Source organism: Leptonychotes weddellii, chromosome 13 (genome assembly GCF_054177405.1).
Source record: "Leptonychotes weddellii isolate Sample4059 chromosome 13, ASM5417740v2, whole genome shotgun sequence".
NCBI classification, from domain to species: domain Eukaryota; kingdom Metazoa; phylum Chordata; class Mammalia; order Carnivora; family Phocidae; genus Leptonychotes; species Leptonychotes weddellii.
In genome coordinates, this window is record NC_138381.1 from 10,492,117 (window position 1) to 10,513,358 (window position 21,242).

General features: G+C 36.0%; 1 non-coding gene across 1 annotated transcript; it reads left to right on the top strand.

The window, feature by feature from the left end:
• The first annotated feature begins 4,836 nt into the window (after positions 1-4,836).
• On the top strand, positions 4,837-4,967 carry LOC115943286 (small nucleolar RNA SNORA63). The gene has a single exon (XR_004077883.1). It is a non-coding gene; the product is annotated as a small nucleolar RNA SNORA63 (small nucleolar RNA).
• Positions 4,968-21,242: the final 16,275 nt, after the last annotated feature.

Genomic DNA, 21,242 nt, shown 5'->3' on the forward strand with positions numbered 1-21,242 from the left:
GTAAGGGAGGCAAATCTTAGGCCGTTTGTGATTATTAATTGGCTTTATCCAAAGGAAAAACAAACTTTTCATATCTTCATGACAGGAGATAATTTTACAACTTGGAGCAACATCCTACCTCAATTAGGCTCCAACCCTATCTTCCACTGATGACATTTCAAAAGGATGGCTCTCAGGTCCTTGACGAATAAATCCATGGATTGTAAAACTGGAAAGAGGCTTTAAAAGGATTTATATGTTAAAGGGGCAAAGAAAGAGTTTATGATTACAAGTTTTCTAAAGTAAATGTTCAAAAAAAGGAGGTCAATCACTTCCCTCTATACTTGCAATGAACAAATGGAATTTGAAATTAAAAACACAATACCATTCACATTAGAACCCCCCAAACTGAAATACATAGGGCATAAATCCAACATAATACGTACAAGACCTATATGAGAAAAACTACAAAACTCTGATGAACAAAATCCAGGAACTCAGTAAATGAGATATTCCAAGTTTATGGATGGGAAGACCAATATTCTTAACAGGTCAATTCTTTCCAACCTGATCTGTTTGTTCAACACAGTCCCAACCAAAATTCTGGCACATTATTTTGTAGATACTGACAACTGACTCTAAAATTTACATGGAAAGGCAAAAAACCCAGAAGAGCCAACACAAATTGAAGGAGATGTAGAAAGTTGGAGGACTGCCACTATCCAACCTTAAGACTTACTACAAAGCTGAAGAAATGAAGGCAGTGCGTTATTGGTGGAAGAATAGACAAATAGATCAATGGAACAGAAGAGAGGGTCAGGAAAGAGAGTCTCACAAATATGGTCAACTGATCTTTAGAAAAGGATCGAACACAATAAATGGAGCAAAGAGAGTCTCTTCTACGAATGGTGCTGGAACAACATCCACATGCAAAAAGATGAATGTAGAAACATACTTTATACACATTTCACAAAAATTAACTCGGAATGCATCACAAACCTAAATGTAAAATGCAAAACTATAAAACTCTTAGAAGATAATGTAGGAGAAAACCCAGATGACCTTGACAATGACTTTACAGATACAGGACCAAAGGCATGATCCACAAAAGAAAGAAACTGGATTTCATTAAAATTAAAAGTAGTATCAAGAGAATGAGAAGATAAGCCAAAGACTGGGGAAAAGTGTATGCAAATAATGTCCTAATAAAGGACTGTGATCCAAAATATACAAAGAACCCTCAAAACTCGACAATAAGGAAACAAGCAACCTGGTTAAAAAATAAGCCAAAGATTTTAATAGATACTTCACCAAGAAAGATACACAGCAAATATTCACATGAAAAGATACTCTATATGTCATCAGAGAAATGTAAGTTAAAACAACAATGAGATACCATCACACACCTATTAGAATGGCCAAAATCCAGGGCACTGACAACAACAAATGCTGGTGAGGATGTGGAGCAACACAAACTTTCATTCATTGTTGATGGAAATGCAAAATGATAAGTCATTTTGGAAGAAAGTTTGGCTGTTGTTTTTTGTTTTTTGTTTTTTTTCAAAACTAAGCATACCCTTACCATGGAATCCAACAATTGTACTCCTTTATATTTGCCCATATGACTTGAAAACTTATGTCTGCACAAAATCCTGCACACACATGTTGGTAGAAGAATTCATAATTGCCAAAATGTGGAAGCTAACGAGATGGCCTTTTGTAGGTGAATGGATAAATACATCCAGAAAATAAAATATTATTCTGTACTAAAAAGAAATAAACTGTCAAGTCATAAAAAGGCATGGAGGAAGCTTGAATTCATAATACTAAGAACTAAGTGCTAATGTGAAAATGCCATATACTATTTGATTCCAACTATAAGACATTCTAAAAAAAGCAAAACTATAGAGACAGTGAAAAGGTAAGTGGTTGTGAGAGGATAGGTAGAAGGAAGGGATGAAAAGGTAGAACACAGAGGGATTTTTAGGGCAGTGAAATACTCAGTATGAAAATATATTGATGGAGGGGCGCCTGGGTGGCTCAGTCGGTTAAGCCTCTGCCTTCAGCTCCAGTCATGATCCTGAGGTCCTGGGATCGAGCCCTGCATCAGGCTCCCTGCTTGGCGGGAAGCCTGCTTCTCCCTCTCCCACTCCCCCTGCTGTGTTTCTGCTCTCGCTGTGTCTCTCTCTGTCAAATAAATGAATAAAATCTTTAAAAAAAAAAAAAAAGAAAGAAAATATATTGATGGATACATGTCATTATACATTTGTCCAAACTCATAGAATGTACAACACCAATGGTAACCCCAAGTCTAAACTATGGAAATTGGGTGATTATGATGTATCAATGAAGGTTCATCCATTGTAACAAATGTAGCACTCTTGTGGGGGAAGCTAACAATGAGGGAAGCTGTGCATGTATAAGGACAGGGAATATATCGTAAATCTCTCTACCTTCCTCTCAGTGTTGCTGTGAATCTAAAATGGCTCTAAAAAAATAAAGTATATTAAATGATATGTATTTATATTTTGTAAAAAAGAAAAGAAGGAAGGAAGGAAGGAAGGAAGGAAGGAAAGAAAGAGAAAGAAAGAAAGAAAGAAAGAAAAAGAGAAAGGAAAGGAAAGAAAGGAAGGAAGAAAGAGAAAGGAAAGGAAAGAAAGGAAGGAAGGAAGGAAGGAAGAAAGAATGGAAGGAAGGAAGGAAGGAAGGCAGGAAGAAAGAAAGAAAGAAAGAAAGAAAGAAAGAAAGAAAGAAAGAAAGAAAGAAAGAAAGAAAAGGAAAGAAAAAGGAGGAAGGACTTGGATTCAGGAAGGAGGGTGTCTAAAATTTAGCAACGCTGATGAGAATGTTAAGGGTGTTTGGGTCATATTCTTCCCCTTATCACTTTACCCACATCCTTCCCCTGTCACTTTATTCCCTTACTTATTTTTATTTTTTTTCTTTTAACTTGGTTATGACTTTATTTTTTCTCCATAGACTGTATGTTTTATAACAACAGCAATTTTGCCTATGAGGTTCAGAACCGTTATCTCCATAATATAGATTCTATATTCCTGGCACACAGTATTTAGTTACCCTTAAAATTAGAAAAAAAATAAAATTAATTGATAATTAGACCACACAGTTTATTATAAAAGCATAATGAGTTGAGAAAACAAAAAAAAATGTTAAAGTATCACTGTTAAGGTTATATGGAATATCTATCGGACTGTATTTAAAATTAATTGACAATTTTGAGGTAGGAAATTAGCAAAAAGTGTTTACCTGTTATATTCTCACCATCTTTATATATGATGAAACCCATGAGCTAAAGCAAGTTTTTAAAAAATAAACTTTCCCTTTGCTTTGATGTCTCCAAATCTCAATTACAGGCTCTCACAAAGGTGATGATAATACTGATCTTTGAACAAATACGAAGGGCAGAGTGAGAATGAGGGAAAAGACTTTCATGGCCAAGAGCTCTTAGAAATCAGAGCCTGAGGCAAAAGCTCAGGTGTTAATACTCTGTGATAGAGTATACTCCCAGGGAAGCAGAGGAGTGATTTGTGATAAGCTGATTGCTCGGCCCTACTAGCTATTTTCATGAAAGCTCTATAAAGCTATTGCATCACTGAACCAAATCTGTAGTAGGAGAGAGGGAGAAGAAATCTACCACGCATTGTGTGGCATGGCAGGACTTGGGACCCTGTTGGGACCTGCCTGTTGAGCCACCTGAGGGATCAGCAGCCGCTCTCCTACTGGCTTCAAACCACCCCCCCACCCACCCACACCGCCTCCATGCCCCATAACTCTGGACTTCCTATAGCAGCAGCAGTGGCAAAAAAAGTATGGAAGCAACACCAACTCTTTCTAGTGAATCCCCAGCCCCAAATCAAGGGAATTTCAGAGATCTTTGAGTTTGATATAGTTCACCCTGTGGGCCACTCAGACCAGTTTGCACCATCTTACAATATCTAGATCTTTCCTGGAATAAAAAATGTGTTCTTCCCCCCCACCCCCAACCTTGAAGTGGGGTATGAGGGTGGGGAGTAAAACGCCTCAAGGTGGTAGCAAGCTGCCATTTCCTGAAAAGAACTAAGAAGTGCTTGCACATCTGCTCCTGAAGCTGTGACTGATGACCAGCATGTCCCTCTCTACCTCCAAAACTCAAGTTCCTTCACCCTGGACAGGACTTCAGCTGGTCTGGTTTGCTTGTCAGATTGTATAATCAAAATAATAAACTCGGAGGGGTTTGTGTCCTTAGTGGTCTTATCCTCGTTGGGGCATATCTGCTGAAATACACTATGGCTGTCACGAGGCATGGAAGCATCAGGATACACCTCAGTAAATGCATTTGGTTACAGACATTCTCCTCTTTGTTCCTATGTGGCGGCAACCCTGGAGATTCACGGTAATCAGAGTTGATTATCCCTTCCAGTTTTGTAAGTCCTTTACCTGCTTTCCGGTCCTTTGGCAAAAGGGTACTAAAGTAATCAGACGGTAGTCATAGCTCTCAGTTCAGTGGAACCTGACAGAAGCTTTCTGCCCATGGAAACAAGAACTTGCAACGGACAGAGTTTAAATTTATAAACGGGGAAGCAGAAATTCCACAATTAAATTCCTGAATGTGGAAGGGGTCAGATCTATGTCTACCCTTTGTTTCCCATATCTATATATTGAAGATATTGGGGATATAGTACTTTTTATCAGTCAATGGATAAATGCATATACCCATGATAGAGGATACTGTTCCAAACCTACAAGTTATTTCCCCTGTGTTGGAGGTTTTAGCTGAGACTTCAGATTGGCTATATATGGCTAATCATGCACAGAAGATCAGTGAATCTCATTGCCATCTGCCATAAAAAGAGTTTCTTGATGCAGGATCTAGTTACAAGGTAGCTGTAAAGTGCTGCCTTGTCTTTGCCCCGTGCTCAAAATAAAGCTGTTACCTTTCTAGCCCTGTCCACCATGATGCTTAGCAGCCAGGGATGCATGGTCTCAGAGATGTTTACCAAGTAAAACACTGACTTGAGGGACGCCTGGGTGGCTCAGGTGTTGAGCGTCTGCCTTCAGCTCAGGTCATGATCCCAGAGTCCTGGGATCAAGCCCCGCATCGGGCTCCCTGCTCAGCGGGGAGCCTACCTCTCCCTCTCCCACTCCCCCTGCTTGTGTTCCCTCTCTCGCTGTGTCTCTCTCTGTCAAATAAATAAATAGAATCTTTAAAAAAAAAAATAACAACAACCAAAAAGATTTTCTTGTTCTGAGGTGATATATGTGCAATATTAGGTCCCTAGAGCTGCCATTCTGTAAACAGAGAAGCAAATCTCTATTCAGAACAAGTATTAATTCTAGTAATAAAAAATTGCTACCTCCTCCCAGGAACAAGGGGACTGGGACCAATTTAACTGAATTTCCACCAAATAGTTGATGCATTTCAGATAGGTTTCATGAAGAAATGATATTGAAGAGTCAACTTTGTTCTCTGCTGTTGTCCAGGACTACCAATAGTAATATCAGCCCTGATGAAGTAGAACTATATGATGTTGGATCCATGCAGAGCTGTTACCATGGCCACCCTGGATGGGCCAGAGATCAAGCAGTGGATAGCAGAGAGCTGAGGCTGGTTAACATCTAAATTCAAGTCATCCCATCTACCAAATAGTTGAGAGCCTTCTCTTGGTTGGATGCTCTCTGGTGGTTATCAACTTAGGTTGTATATACTTTATATCCCTCCCCATAGGAACATGCACAGGGCTCTTCCTCATACCACTTTGTTCTCAATTCCCCAGTCCTTTTTCTTCTTACCATTAGCCAACACATTCACTATTGTACAGGAGTTAATGCACATCCATACTGTGACTGATTCTTCATTGGTATCAAATGAACAACCTGTGTACTACTTATAGCTCTTCCTACAGGGAGAATTTCACCTCCACAACTGTTAGTTACTTTTGAGAAGGCTGTAAATTGATAGGCATCCAATGCTGACTACCACCAACATAACATACCAACCACCGTGTGAAACAGATCCAAGTTATTTGCTTACTTGCTCTTCTGTCAGTTGGCCATAAATGTGCATTGAGGGAGAAGTACCAGTATAACAGATCTGATGACAGGAGTAACAAATATGTGAGCCACCTGCTCATTCAATTTATATACGCTTTCTCAATCTTTCCTGGCCCATTCCAAGTAAAACATTTCCACTTGACAATGGAATACCAGTGGTTTGTGTGTTTGCCTAACATTATTCTTGGTGGCTCTGATAATCTGATAATGCATAGCTCATAATGAGTAATCACCTGGAGTTCCATGGTCAGGTATTCAGTCTTTATGAAAGCCCAATAGCACAATAAGAGGTGTAAGTGTGTTTAAGGGGGAATAATCCTTTGACACAGAATGGCATGGCCATGCTTCACAACATTACATGTATGCTCTGCAATTTTCTTACAGATCCTTAACAATGGGGGTATCTCTAGAATTATTTGGATTTGTTGATTAGGTCTAAGAAATAAGACAGCTTACATTATAATTCAGACCTATTGTAGAGCCCCTTCTTTCTCTAAACAACATTAAGAATTAGTTACCTTGTGTAGTATTCAAGGTCCTCCAGAGGAGCAGAACAATATATATGGAGATTTATTATGAGGAAATGGCTCACGTGATTATCGAGGCTGCGAAGTCCCCTGATTTGTCATCTGCAAGCTGGAGATCCAGGAAAAGTCGATGGTGTGATTCAGTCAGACTCCAAAGGCCTGAGAACCAGGGAACACTATAGTGTAAAATCCCAGTCTGAGGGCTGGAAAAGATGAGATGAAATGTCCCAGTTTGAGCACGGAGGCAGGGAAAAAAGAGGTGAATTCCTTCTTCTTCCTCCTTCTGTTCTACTCAGGCCCTCAATGGACTGATACCTACCCATATTGGTAGATCTACTTTACTGAGTCCATTGATTCAAATGCTAAACTTGTCTGGAAACACCCTCACAGACATACCCAGAAATAACATTTAATATGGGCACCAGTGACCAATGAAGTTGACACATAAAATTAATCATTACATCCTCTAAGGGACTTAAAAACAGATTAAGCAGCATTTCCATGCTACTTTTGAAATCAATGGGTCCCACCAAGTGCTGTGCTTCTTTCTCAGGTAGGGATGTGAGGAGTAACATTTTATCTTTTAATTTTGAGAAAATGTTCAAAAAGCTTCAATTTTTGGACTAAAAATGTACCGATACTGCAGACTTCTGAATCTTTTTGGTGTTTAGGAAAGCAGAAGAGTTCCTCCACCACTTCTTATCTCCTTTAATGTAAGTTCACTGAGTGAGGACAGTGGCAATCTAGAACCTCAGTAGAAATAGAAGACCCCAAAAGGGAAGTGAGGTGTGGGGGTGTAGCACTGATAGAAGCATCAGAGTCCTATCCCAAAGATACTGGTAACAGAGCAAGCCTTTGCAAGGGTTGCTCCTACCAGAACACAAGGCAAATGCACTGCTTTTAATTTCCTTAAGTTTTTTTTTTTTTTAATATAAACTAAGGTCTTGTTGGTAATAATACATATATTATATAACTAATTATTAGTCATTAATTTGTTACCTAATAATCATCAGGGATTGAGAGGCAACTCCAATATGAAAGACAGAGGTGGGGCGCCTGGGTGGCTCAGTCGTTAAGTGTCTGCCTTCGGCTCAGGTCATGGTCCTAGGGTCCTGGGATCGAGCCCCGCATCGGGCTCCCTGCTCCCCGGGAAGCCTGCTTCTCCCTCTCCCACTCCCCCTGCTTGTGTTCCCTCTCTCGCTGTATCTCTCTCTGTCAAATAAATAAAATCTTTAAAAAAAAAAAGAAAGACAGAGGTGAGCAGAAAGGCAGTCACAAGCAAAGAAAGAAGGATTATCTTTAAAAATATATATATAGTAAAAAGCTAAATGAGGGGCAAAACAATAACATGTAGGTAAGAGATTAAGGCAGAAAAAGTTAGTGACTTAATCATCTGCGTTCATACTGATACCCAGCAGTATCATCATTGTATATTTCATATCCTGCTTAAAGTGGAGTTCACAGGCACCTGGGTGACTCAGTCGGTTAAGAGCTCGACTTGGTTTCAGCTCAGGCCATGATTTCAGGTCATGAGGTTGAGGCTTGCATCTGGCTTTGAGCTCAGTGGGCAGTCTGCTTGAGATTCTTTCCCCCTTCTTCTCCCTCCCAACCTGCCTTACCCACTTGCTCTCTATCTCTCAAATAAATAAATAATAAATCTTTAAAGGAAAAAAAAAGTGGAGTTCATCCTTTATTTGGAAGAATTTAATAGTAATTATTTATGCAATATAATATGAAAAATAATAACATGAAACATATATAATAATAATTAGAATTAATTATCTGCAGGATATCATCTATGCTCTCAATCTTAGGGATTTGAAAACATTTTTAAATAGCATTTATAGGCCCTATCAGGTAACACATTCCTACTCCTTCTGATAATGATATCTACTAAAGCAGAATATATAGATAAGAACAGTATTTTAATTGTAGGTAAGCAATTACATTATTAAGTAACACTGTTTACTGAACATACATGGCTGTGATTCTGTGTAAGAGAGATCCTAAAAAAGATTAAGGTGAAGATTTGTAAGCAACACAAATAGAAACTACTTGAAAGTTCATGCAATATACCAATGAGTACAAACGATATAGTATTTCTAATCTTAGCAACTGCAATCAGACCCTAATTAAGCAAAATGAAAATGTTCATGGGTGAAATAGAAATGGCTTTTAAAAATTTTAATTCAATACCAGGATTTTGACTTTTACATATAATTCCAAATGGCCTAAGTATGACTTATAGATTAAAAAAATGTCCTATATCCTTCTAGTCTTTCACACAATGAACAGGCTTGAATTGGGTTTAAGGCGTACACACCTGATAGGATACTGAATTGTGTTCTTTTGTATCTGAACCACTAAAACCTTGAGACTTCATTTGCTTCTCTTTGTGTGTATGTTTTGGATATGAAGCAAAAGATAAGAGTTTACATGTAAGTTTTAACTGGAACTTTTACCCTAGATTTAACACAGTATCTATCAATCACATGCCAAAAGCACTTTATAAGGAGACTAAAGAAAAGAAACTCATTTCTGAATTATTTAGTCCCTGTCACTCAGTACCTGACAGTATTGTCGTATTCTCTCACATTGTCTGATTTGTATATAGAAGTTACTTTGTCCTCAGATATTAGAAGATGATAGGCCACAAAGAATATATGCTTCCCACACAACTGTGTTAGGAGGTTGAGGGGGGAAAAAAAACACAGAAGAATGCATTCTTCTCTCATTCCTAGGGTATTACTTGGATGTGTTTCACTCTTTGTCAAGCTATTAAATCTCACCTTAAAACTTCAATATTTGTTCATGGAGCAAACATTTGACAAAAAGAGCAGCCAAGCTTCTGTTCTGTGATCAGTTTCTACTAAGCTTTATACCAAGAGCATCTTGTACAGATCTCTGAGACACACCCGAGTGGCAGACTACTGTGGGGCAGTCTGACTTCCAGATACACCTGCTGTGCCTGGACATCCACCAAGTTGTCCTGTTTCATAGGAAGCTCAGATTGATGATGGCTTGGTTTTTCTGAACATTCTCCACTTAGAATATCTCCTGCCTACAAATCCATATCTTACCAGGCTATGCAGAACCATTCAGAGAAGTATAAATCAATATGTCAGATAATATCTGACTGTAAATTTCCACTTACTATTATCTCCTTCAGTTTCATTATGGCAGAAAATAAAATAATTAAAAGGTCATTTGAAAGAACTGTTTCTTTTAGATCAATAAATACTTTGGGCTCCATACAATTCAACAACCCTAAATATACTGCCATTTGGTGTCAGAATATTAATCTATAACCCAAATGCCCCTTGATATCTGTCCTAGTTTGAAAACATATACTTGTAGCCAAATCAAAGTATCAATCCTTTTAACAGTAATGTAGAGGAGAACATCTCTATATAATTAAAATGTATTTGAGCACCATCTTTCCCTCTTCCCACTAAAGCTCAGCAACTATTTGCTTGTAATTTGCCTTTTTACATCGTTGAGGGTATAGCTTTCTCTTTTACAAGCTGAGGTTGTGTTGTCACCAACAACAAATGCCTTTTCCTCTTTGCCATGGTGTGTAGCCAATAATGAGCTACAAAATTCCAAAACTCATTAAAATAATGAAAACTAAAGCATATAGAGAAACCCCCAGTTCTTTATTAAGGAAGCTAGCCCCATCACCCCAGCTTTCAGACACTCTGTCCCTTTAAGACTTTCTTGGTTCTTTTGCAGGAGAGTATTCTGACATCTGGAAAGAGTCAGGAGAACTAATATAGCTTCTTTCTTCTACGGGAGTAAGAAGGTGGAATTATTAATTATTTTCAGCACCCATGAAAGAAGGCGCCACAGGGGTGAATAAGTAAGACATAGAACTAGGATTTTGTTTTTGGGTTTTTTTTGTCTAGCAAATACATGCTAAAGATAAACCTAGGAAGACTTCTTACCGCTAAAATGGCTATGAAATAAGATGGACTATCATCTGTAAAAACAACAATCATAATCTTTTGTCAGTATGAAAAATAAAAAACAAATTTAAAAAAATTTTAGAAAAGACAATTTTCAGTCTTTGGTCATTTTCAGCTTGCAGTCTTGCTCCACACAGCAAACATAGTATGTGTTTTGGAGTGTTAACATTTTAAACTGCACAATTCCAAATCAGATTAAAGAGTTACAAATGGTAAAATGATGTTAGCTCTTGGAAAACTGTTTTGTTTAAAATTTCTTCTAGCACTGAACTTGTTGGTGAACAAAATCAGAATTAAAGCTTTGTATAATTCAGTAAAGAACAGAAGCACTAAATTAGCCTTTGGATATTTTTAATTAAGAAAAACGTGATTATCTTAATAAGTAAAACTACGATTTCAGCAAAACTTTATTTCTAATATTTTGAGATGATTTTGTCAATATGATTTCGGAAAGAATACCAATCTCTTACTCAGTTTTCACTTTTCAATTTTGGCAATGTACCATTTTACAAAGTAAATACCCTAGTGAGGATTTACTTCACAGTATATGAAACAGCATATAAGAATATGCAAACACACATATTGTAGAGTAAAACTGTATGTCTAGGTCTATGTTAGTATGTCTCTTAAGAGGGTGGAGAAGGAGTAATTTAATGGAACCAGTAACTCAATAACAGATCCTATTTGCCCATTTAGAAATGTTTCTAATATTTCATAGTAAATATTTAATTAAATTATTAAATAAAAATATTGACAAATATTTCAAAGTAAAACAACTGGTTTCCAATAAATATTTGTTGGATTGCATTTCAAACTATGATTTCACAGTATGCATGAGCCCAGGGCTTCACATAAGAATGAGATACACTCAGTGGTTTGGTGCATCTTCGACACTCCACAACACTGAGCGGTTCATGACCATCAATCTACATGGGTACATGTAGCTTGCAAGTTTCTTGGCAAATTCATATGTCTTGCAAATTTTTGGCATATTCATAACATTGGTAGTGAGATTACCTTTTAAAGAATGTGGAGGGGGGCACTGGTTTTATATTCAAGGTATTAGAGTAAGTGTCGTTACTAAACACCATTATGGCAAATATTTATTTAAGTGTGTGCTACATGGAGGCAGGATGGAAAGCACAGAGAGTTTTTGTTTGTTTTTAAATTATCCACTTAAGGGATGCCTGGGTGGCTGGGTCAGTTAAGCATCTGCCTTCAGCTCAGGTCATGATCTTAAGGTCCTGGGATCAAGCCCCATGTGGAACTCCCTGCTCAGCAGGGAGTCTGCTTCTCCCTCTGTCTCTACCTCTCTCCCTCTCTCTGCTCTCTCTCTCTCCTCTCTCAAATAAATAAATAAAATCTTTAAAAAATGAATTATCCACTTAATTATATATTTCTATCTTCCCTGCTAAATTATAAACACTTTAAAAATAGGAGGTGTATTTTCCCCACTTCCTTGAATCACCAGTATCTAGCATAATGCCTGATACAGGGCAGAATTTTAATTAGTTTTATAATACAAAATTGTTTTAAGTACAAAAGAAAATGTACACCATAAAATAAACAATGTCACATGGATGGGGACATAAATAGTAAATACAAAGTAGAATTTTTCCCCAGTGTTTAGGCATATGTTTCTGGGTTATATTATTTTTTATAGAATCCTAAGTACATCTATTTATAAAATTGTCATTTCAGTATATTTTAATTTTGTCTATAAAAATATACTGTGCACTCCATAAAAAGTATTTAAATGAACACTTTAGTATTCTTTAGGAAAAAAGTACTCAAAGTGTCGCACATTATGTTGTGAGGCTTACCTCCTTGTAGAAAGTTCATGGCCTATGAGTGAGCATGTAAGTTCTTATTTCTGTGATATAGGAAACATGAACATAGTACCATCCACCATCATTATGGTTATTAAAAAAAAATAAGTTTCAGCTCTGAAATGAAAAGAGCTTGAAAGTTGTCTCTCTCATATTTACAACAAGGAAAAGCAACAAACAAACAAACAAAACAAAAAACCTTAAAATCAACTCTTCTTAAACCAGGGAACTAAATTCATAGGGAAAATAAACCAACTACAATAAAATTTGAAATAATCTACATCTAAGCATATCATATTCATACTACAGAAAAACAAAGGCAAAGAAAAAAATCTTGAACAAAGCCGGAGGGGAAAATGCATCTTACCCATAAAATAACAAGGATGATAATTACATTAGATTTCTGTTTACAAACTGCTGATTAGAAAAGAATGCAGTGGATATTTACTGTGTTGAATGAAAAATTGTCAAGCTAGGATTCTATATCCAGAAAAATTACCCTTCAAAAGTGAAGGAGAAATAAAGAATTTTTCAGACCAACAAAAACTGAGGGAACTCATTAACAGCAGACTGGCTTGTAGGATATACTTAAAAAAAAAAAAAAAAAGTCTTCAGGGAGAAAGAGAATGATAGGTAAGAAGCCAAGATCAAATAAGGAAAGAGCAGTGGAGAAGGAATAAACCAAGCTAAAGTAAAATCTATTATTTGTCCTATTCTTAACTGATCTAAAAGATAGATATTGGTTTAAAGTAATGGTATTAACAATGTATTATAGCATTGAATGGATAAGTGAAATGGGTAACCGTAAGGCCATAGGTATGGGAGAGAGAAATTGAGAATATTCCCTTATAAGCTACCTGCACTATATGTGAAGCAGAATAGTGTTATTAAAAGGTGGAGTCAGATTAGTTAAAAATATGTATTGTAAAATAGAAGGAATCTTAGTCACTGTTTAAGTATAATTGAAGTGTTAAAAGAGGAGATAAAATGGAATCAGACAAAAAGCTCAACTAAAACAAGAGAACACCAGAAGAAAGGAGGGGGAAAATGAGACAACCAACATGTGCAATGAATAGAAAACATTGCCAACAGGATAAAATATTAATTCAACTAGATCAATAATTACTATAAATGTGAAGGTTCTAACTATACTGATTCAAAGACAGATTTTCAGATTTGATAAAAAAAAATAAGACTTAACAAGGTTTTCTACAAGAAACCCACATTAAATATAAAGACTCAGATATGTTAAAGGGTAGAGAAATATCATGTTCACACTAATCAAAGGATAGCTCGAGTAACTATTATAATTTCCGACAAAGAAGACTGCAGAAAATGGAAAAGTATCCAAAATAAATAGGGGCATTACATAAAAATAAAAATAATAGTATGTCTTCTCCAAGAAGACATACTAATTTTTAACATGCATGCTCCTAACAACATGTGTTGATAGGTTGCAGCAAAATAGATAGATCCTGCAAGGAGCAATAAACAAATCACTATTATAACTGGAGATTCCAGAACCATTCTTTCAGTCATGACAGATCAAACAGGAAGGGGGATAGACTCACCCACCATATATCTATGAAACCCTGCCTTCATGGAACATTCTAATGGAGAAAAAATATTTAAAATGTTTAGTTTATCAAATGGTGACAAATGACTTAGAGAAAAAAAGCAGGAGAAAGAGTGTGAATTGGTGAGTGGTGTGCTCTGAATTTAAATAAAAACATTAGAAAAAGCTTTACAGGGATGGTGGTAGTTTAGGAAAGACAATTTGGTGGCAGAAACAGGCTACTTGGGTATAAGGGGGGAAGAATCCTTCAGGCAGAAGAAACAGTTCAAATGTTATATACCTTCTATTGTATCTTAATGGGATCTTTTCTTTCTTAAATGGGATCACCAAGCAATGACTGTATGTATTCAACTTTCCTTCCTAGCCACCCTAAAATTTATAATAACATATATGAAGATTTGGTGTAAAACAGCTAAGTTAGGGAAGCACAGAAAAAGTTTCTTTATAAAATGGAACATAGATTTAGTTCCTGCAAACTTGCTGAGCTGAGTGCATCAGGTGATAGGAAGCCAAAATCCATGATGCACCTTTCTTTTTTTCTATGAGACTATAATTATATGACACTTCAGCATATCATAAAAGGTTGGATCAGAGGTTTGCTGCCTTTGACCAAATGTCATTTATTATACAACTTACTTACCAAAAAATAGTTTCAGTTTGATCTTTAATATAAATTATAGAGATTTTAAGAGAATAAAGTTTGACTCTGCACTATATTACCATTTGCAAAGGTCCTTGTAAAGTTGCCAGTGGAAATCCATAACTCATCTCTGTGCTTCTTTTGGACACCTTTTTAGAATTGCAGTGAGAATAAGGAAATTGTAAGGGAATTAAGAATAATGAATAACAATATTTCAAATAAGAAAAAGGAAATTCTATTGAATGCATGATCTATCACCAATACTACAAGAACACTTAATCAATGTGAGGGCGCTTACATTTCATACCCGAGTTAAAAACTTTTTAATCCAAAAAAAGCATGTAATAAACATTGTAGAATAAATCCTAATGAAGTAACTTTGTGAAAAAATCTTGTTATTCTTAATCAAGTTGTTGCAAACTTCCAATTTCAGTGATGGCTTCAAAAAAAATTAAAACCCTTGTTCAGTTATGCTATTACTTTCAAAATTATATTTTCCATCTTTTATAGATACAATTTATAATTATGCACAGACATATTACATGTCTACTAAATTAAGTAAACATGTAATATGATTTGACAAACGAATGGATGAACTCCTGAAAATTTGAAAACTTTATTGATTTACTGACCATTAAAAAAATGTAGCTTGAGAGAAGATCATCTTTCATGCATCATAGGCATACTTTTTAAGATTTGATTTTCCTGTTTTAAGTAGATAACCTCTACTTCTATTTTTGAAATTTGGGAAAATTAAAATTGACTATTGCCTAAAATTACAGATTTACTGATCACAGACCATTTAATATTCAAGATATTCTAACTCCCTAATTCACGAAAATGCTGTTCAATTATTCCATGGGGTAGGGTTTCATCTTCCTTCAAAATATGGATATTATTTCTATTATATCATATGTATTAACCTATGTATTGAACTAAATCAAATCTGCATAGCTAATTATTAATTTTATTAAATATAAAGCTATCTATTGAATAAATAATTTCCATTTATGGAGAGGTTATGGTTAAGGGGTATTTGATACATTACTTACCTCTCTAGTTATCATATATGATTATACACACACATACATATATATTACATAGAGTATAAATATACAAATATATACATATATCCCGTATATATAACATCATAGCACCTTATTAAATGCTGCATAAGAAACCAGTCTAATGTGTGTATTTTTCTAATTGAGACTGATACCTAGATTTTCTTTTTTTTTTTATTTTAAAGATTTTATTTATTTATTTGACAGAGACAGAGATAGCGAGAGCAGGAACACAAGCAGCGGGAGTGGGAGAGGGAGAGCAGGCTTCCCGCCGAGGAGGGAACCCGATGTGGGACTCGATCCCAGAACCCTGGGATCATGACCTGAGCCGAAGGCAGACGCTTAACGACTGAGCCACCCACGCGCCCGAGATTTTCTTTAAGACTTACTAACTTGTGTGAAAACAACAGTGGCATGATAACAGAATTTAATGACCTGCTCTTAAAGCCTGCTACAATCCACAAATGGAAGAGAAAAAGACATTTGATCAAGGTCACACCAGGATTAACTCTATTTTTGTAAAAGAGTGCCAGGGGATGTTTAATATCCACACATGGCAGACAAGACCTTGGTTTTACAGTCTCCCCTGAAAGACCCTCACATACTCTATTCCATAATTAATTTACTTCAGAAAGGATGGAGGTTAAGACAGATGGGATTTGGAAGGAAGTTTAAATTCTACAACCTTGCACGTAGGAGAACTCAGGAAGTTGCAGTTTATAGTTATGCATGAGCAATAATTCTTGACCTAATGAAAGTATTAGGTATAATTCACCTGTTTCTTTCTTTCATTTCTCCTCTCTTTATGACAGAAGGTACTTTTGGTGCAAGGCCTCAGCCCAAGTGAGGCTCCTACCTCCCACAGAAACTGGGGTGTTATCTTCTTTGATGATGACATTTCAAAGAGATGGTTCCCAGGTCTTTGAGGAAGATATTCCCAGGTTGCTAAGCTGGTGAGAGGCTTATTTAGCTTTTGAAATGATTTACATGCATTTCAAAGAGACTGAGAAAGAAGTTATAATTACAAGTTTTCTAAAGTGAATGCTCTAAGAAAAGAGAGCAGTGAGAAATCTCTTCCCTAATTTTCAACAGAGAAAATGAAGCCTCTTATTTTTAATCTGTATTTATCCTGACGGTTGTTTTTCCTATTTTCTAATCGTTTTTTTTTTTTAAATTGGGGTATAAAGCACATTGATTTATCTATTTATTTTTATGTAAATACAACTCTCCCAATTTTTTATAGATTTTTGAGAAAGTCTTGAAATCAAGTAATATAGTTCTACAAATTTGCTGATCTTTTAAAAGATTATTTTGACTACTTTGGCCCTTTTTATTTTCCTATTAATTTTTGAATATGATCATCATTAAAAAAACTGCTGAGATTTTGCTTAGAATTTCGTTGAAACTATAGATTAATTCAGAAAGTATTGCTAACCTAATAACATTAAATTATCCAACCATGAAGGTGACATATTTTCCATTTATTTGTCTTCTTTAATTTTTCTCAGCAATGTTTCCTCATCTTCAGTGTATCTGCCTCATACTTTGTTACACATTTTGTATTTTGTAAGGCCAATGTAAATGATACATTTATGATATTTTTCATTAGCTTAGTGCTATTAAGTAAAAGCACAATCAACTATTGGCTTGCCCTTGTAATTCGCAAACTTACCTAATTCATTGATTATTTCTAACAATTTCTTAGGAATGTCTACATACATAACTAATTGACAAATAAAAGTTTTATTCTCCCTTTCCAACCTTTGTGACTTTCACATGTCCTGCCTGCTTGATTGCATGGACTATAAGTACCAAGCTAAGTAGCAATATTAAGAATCAGGTTGATGGGCATTAAGGAGGGCACTTGTTGTGATGAGCACTGGGTGTTATATGTAAGTGATGAATCACTAAATTCTGCACCTGAAACTAATATTACACTGTGTGCTCACTAACTGGAATTTAAATAAAAACCTGAAAAATAAAAATGAGTAAAATAAAAAAAGAGTGGGTTAAGGCGCCCGAAAATAATTTTCATATTTAGCAATTATATTTGAAACATATTGGCTTCTGGGTGCCTGGGTGGCTCAGTCATTAAGCGGCTGCCTTCGGCTCAGGTCATGATCCCAGAGTCCTGGGATCGAGCCCCACATCAGGCTTCCTGCGCAGTGGGAAGTCTGCTTCTCCCTTTCCCACTCCCCCTGCTTGTGTTCCTCTCTCGCTGTCTCTGTCTCTGTCAAATAAATAAATAAAATCTTTAAAAAAAAAAAAAAAAGAAACATATTGGCTTCTTTGTAGTAAGATAAGGCATTAAGGAAGGGTTCAGGACTATCTTTTAGATTTGCTTTCACCTTACAAGTTCATCTGGGGGCTGTGATGTGCTGACTTCAGCTTATGTTAAGATAAGGTAAAAAAGCTCAAGTAATACAGCTTGAACCATAATAAATGTTTCCCAGTAGGTAAGGATGTTGTCAGGGTATGAGCCATACTCATAATGCAGGCCATTAGCATACTAGAATATTTGTCCATGGGCAACAGATATAGATAAAGTCCTCAGGCTCAAAAGAAGGAAACTAGTCAAAATTAAGCCAGGTTCTGAGAATAGAGATAAGAAGAGAATCGAACATAAAAAATAACAAACCTAAAGGGAGAATACAGAAAAAGAGCTATATCCAGGGGGACAAAAATGAAACAAACGAGTAATGGTTCCTATGTCCTCGTTAAACCTAAAAAGGCAGTAGCCACATTGTCCTAAATGAAGTTGTTGATAGTACTGAGTGCTTTAAGTCAAGACAAATCTTGAAACTGGGAGAAGACTGAATCTACAGAATTGGAACTCACTGGATTTATTGAAAACAACTAAGTGAGTTTTGTCCGAAATAATCTTAGTTAAGATGGCCATTCAAGAGTATGTTTTATGGGGGCGCCTGGGTGGCTCAGTCGTTAAGCGTCTGCCTTCGGCTCAGGTCATGATCCCAGGGTCCTGGGATCGAGCCCCACATCGGGCTCCCTGCTCTGCGGGAAGCCTGCTTCTCCCTCTCCCACTCCCCCTGCTTGTGTCCCCTCTCTTGCTGTGTCTCTCTCTGTCAAATAAATAAATAAAATCTTTAAAAAAAAAGAGTATGTTTTATGTCTAGCATGGGGAAATCCAAGTTGTTCCTAGGGCTCAATTTAGTGTCTTTAAGCTCTACTAAAATACATGGCATACAAAATATATAATTGCTCCAGCATTCAGGGAACCTATAGTCTTGTGTGAGAGACATACATTAATAAAAATAGTATCACAATTATGAATGTATTACATATGACTTACATTTGAGATAAGTGCTCTGAAGGGAAGCAACAGCCTCTTCTAAGAGTGTATAACAAAGACACATGCCGTATACTGATGTTTTCGGGGTCTTTCCTGAGAAAACAGCTTTTAAGTTAGTGTTGAAGTTATGGATGACCAGATTTCCCAGAAGTAGTAGAAAGGAATCCAGTCATTTAATCCATGAAGAGAAATAACTAGTTGATTTGGTAGCTAAAAGTAATAAATAAAAGTAGCAAATGGTATAATCTAAGGTCACAGGCTTTAAAAAAAACATTCAGTGTTTGGAGAATGGAAGAGAAATGTTTAGGGGGCATATGTTAATTCATATTTAATACTTCTGATTATTGTTCAATTTGTCAGTATTGATACAGAATTAAAATTCTCATTCATGTATCCCATTTCAAGTAAGTATTTTCAATAAACATTGACAGGAAAATTTTGAGAGCTACATCACTCTGAGAAGCTTAGAAGTTTTTTTTAAATTTTTTTAAAGAGAGAAGATACTTTAATTCTTAGGTAAAAGTATTATTTTGGGGTTCAAGGCTATAAATTCTTCTATAGTAGAAATGATTTTATCATTATTGGAGCAAATGAATTGCTAGCATACTGAGGTTTGAACTACCTCGAATTGTTCTGGAAATTTATCTCTAAGGCTAAATAGTGTGGCACCATAATTATTGAGTTTAGATGAGGGAAAGGCAACAAGGACACCCTTGAATAAATGAAATGTCAAAGCAGGGTTGAAGGCAATAGTCATGCCTAGCATGGAGGAAATCCTTAATGACACTTTTTACAGAGTTCAAAAAAATCATTGCAATTCCCTTTAACTGACAAGAAGAAGAGTAATCTGTCAGCTAGAACACTTAAGGCTAGCCAACTAAATCGGTTTGAGGCATCCTGAAGGAAACCAAATCTAATCTAATCAATAACACTGACACACCAAAGACATGTACGTAGAAACAATTTTAAAAACAAGGGATAATATAAATTTTAAAATGTATAAAATTTTTCTTTTTAAGTTCCTGATAATAAATAAAATTTAAAGTAATATTTGTATACATTCATGTTCCTTTTAATTTTAGCAAGTAAATTATTTTGTTGGTGGTGATCCTTTTGAGGGATAAATACTTAACATGTATATGTGTATTCCTCAACACACACACAAATGTGCGCACACACACTACTATATGACGTAAAATTTTACCCTAATAAACAACAGTATGGCTTTTTTCCCCTTGGTATTTTTGAATCTCAATTAAAAACATTGGCTAATCAGAACCTCAGTAAGTACTAAGCATGGAAAATTCTTATCTCTTCCTGACTCAGCTGTCTTTCAGCTTCCTTTATCTCAAACTTATAAATGTCTCTAATTGGGCTATTTGCCCAACATTTTCTCATTTCAATATTATGATTGACCTTGAAGAAATTGTTCTGGGATTCCACCCATACTAGTAATTATAGCTCCATTATGCCCCTTGCTTAACTCAGGAGATGTTTAGACTTTGATCAATGTATTCATTGCACTTATTGATTGATAATTATAATGCATTACTTGCCGACTTTCCTGCCTCCCTCATTAATTGTCTCGCCACAGTCCAGAAATATAGTTGCGAGACCCTTAGCATGCATTTTGCCAGAACTTATCACTCTATTTTTACATTTACTCTGTGTTTAATTGTTCACTTCCACTATTAAATCCTCAGCATATTATTTATTGTAGCTTCCTGGCCCTATTGCTATGGATCCAAGTAGCCTTCACCGCTCTTACGTCCCCTTTGCCCACTGCTTGGTGTGCTCTTACAAACTTAAAATTTCCAGACTGTTACAAAGAGCCCAAAGAGACCTGGTCCTTAATTACTCTAGGATCTATAAAGAATTTATTTGTATACTTTATATTTTAAAGTGTAAACTGGAATATATTGAAGTTTGTGAATATTACTATTTTCCCTTGAGTCAAGGACGGTTAAGTATACTACCCCCTCTTCGTCTAACAATGTAATTTGGGAAGGTGGTAGGAAACAGGACTTCCATCGGTGTACAAATATATTTAAAGCTATGTCTTTGGGCAAGGAAACTGGGCACATAACATACTGTTTGTGTTCAGTCATTTTATGTCATCACTTAAACTACACTAAATGATGGTCTGGGTCAAGATAGCACGTTATATGCATTTGTGAGAAAAAATACTAATAGTCATCTGTGTATTCCTTCTACCCAATGGGTCATCCTTAAAACCTTTTGTAGACATTTCAAATCATGCTTTTCCCAAGTGATGTGTGTGTTTAATGTCTGATATTTTTCTCA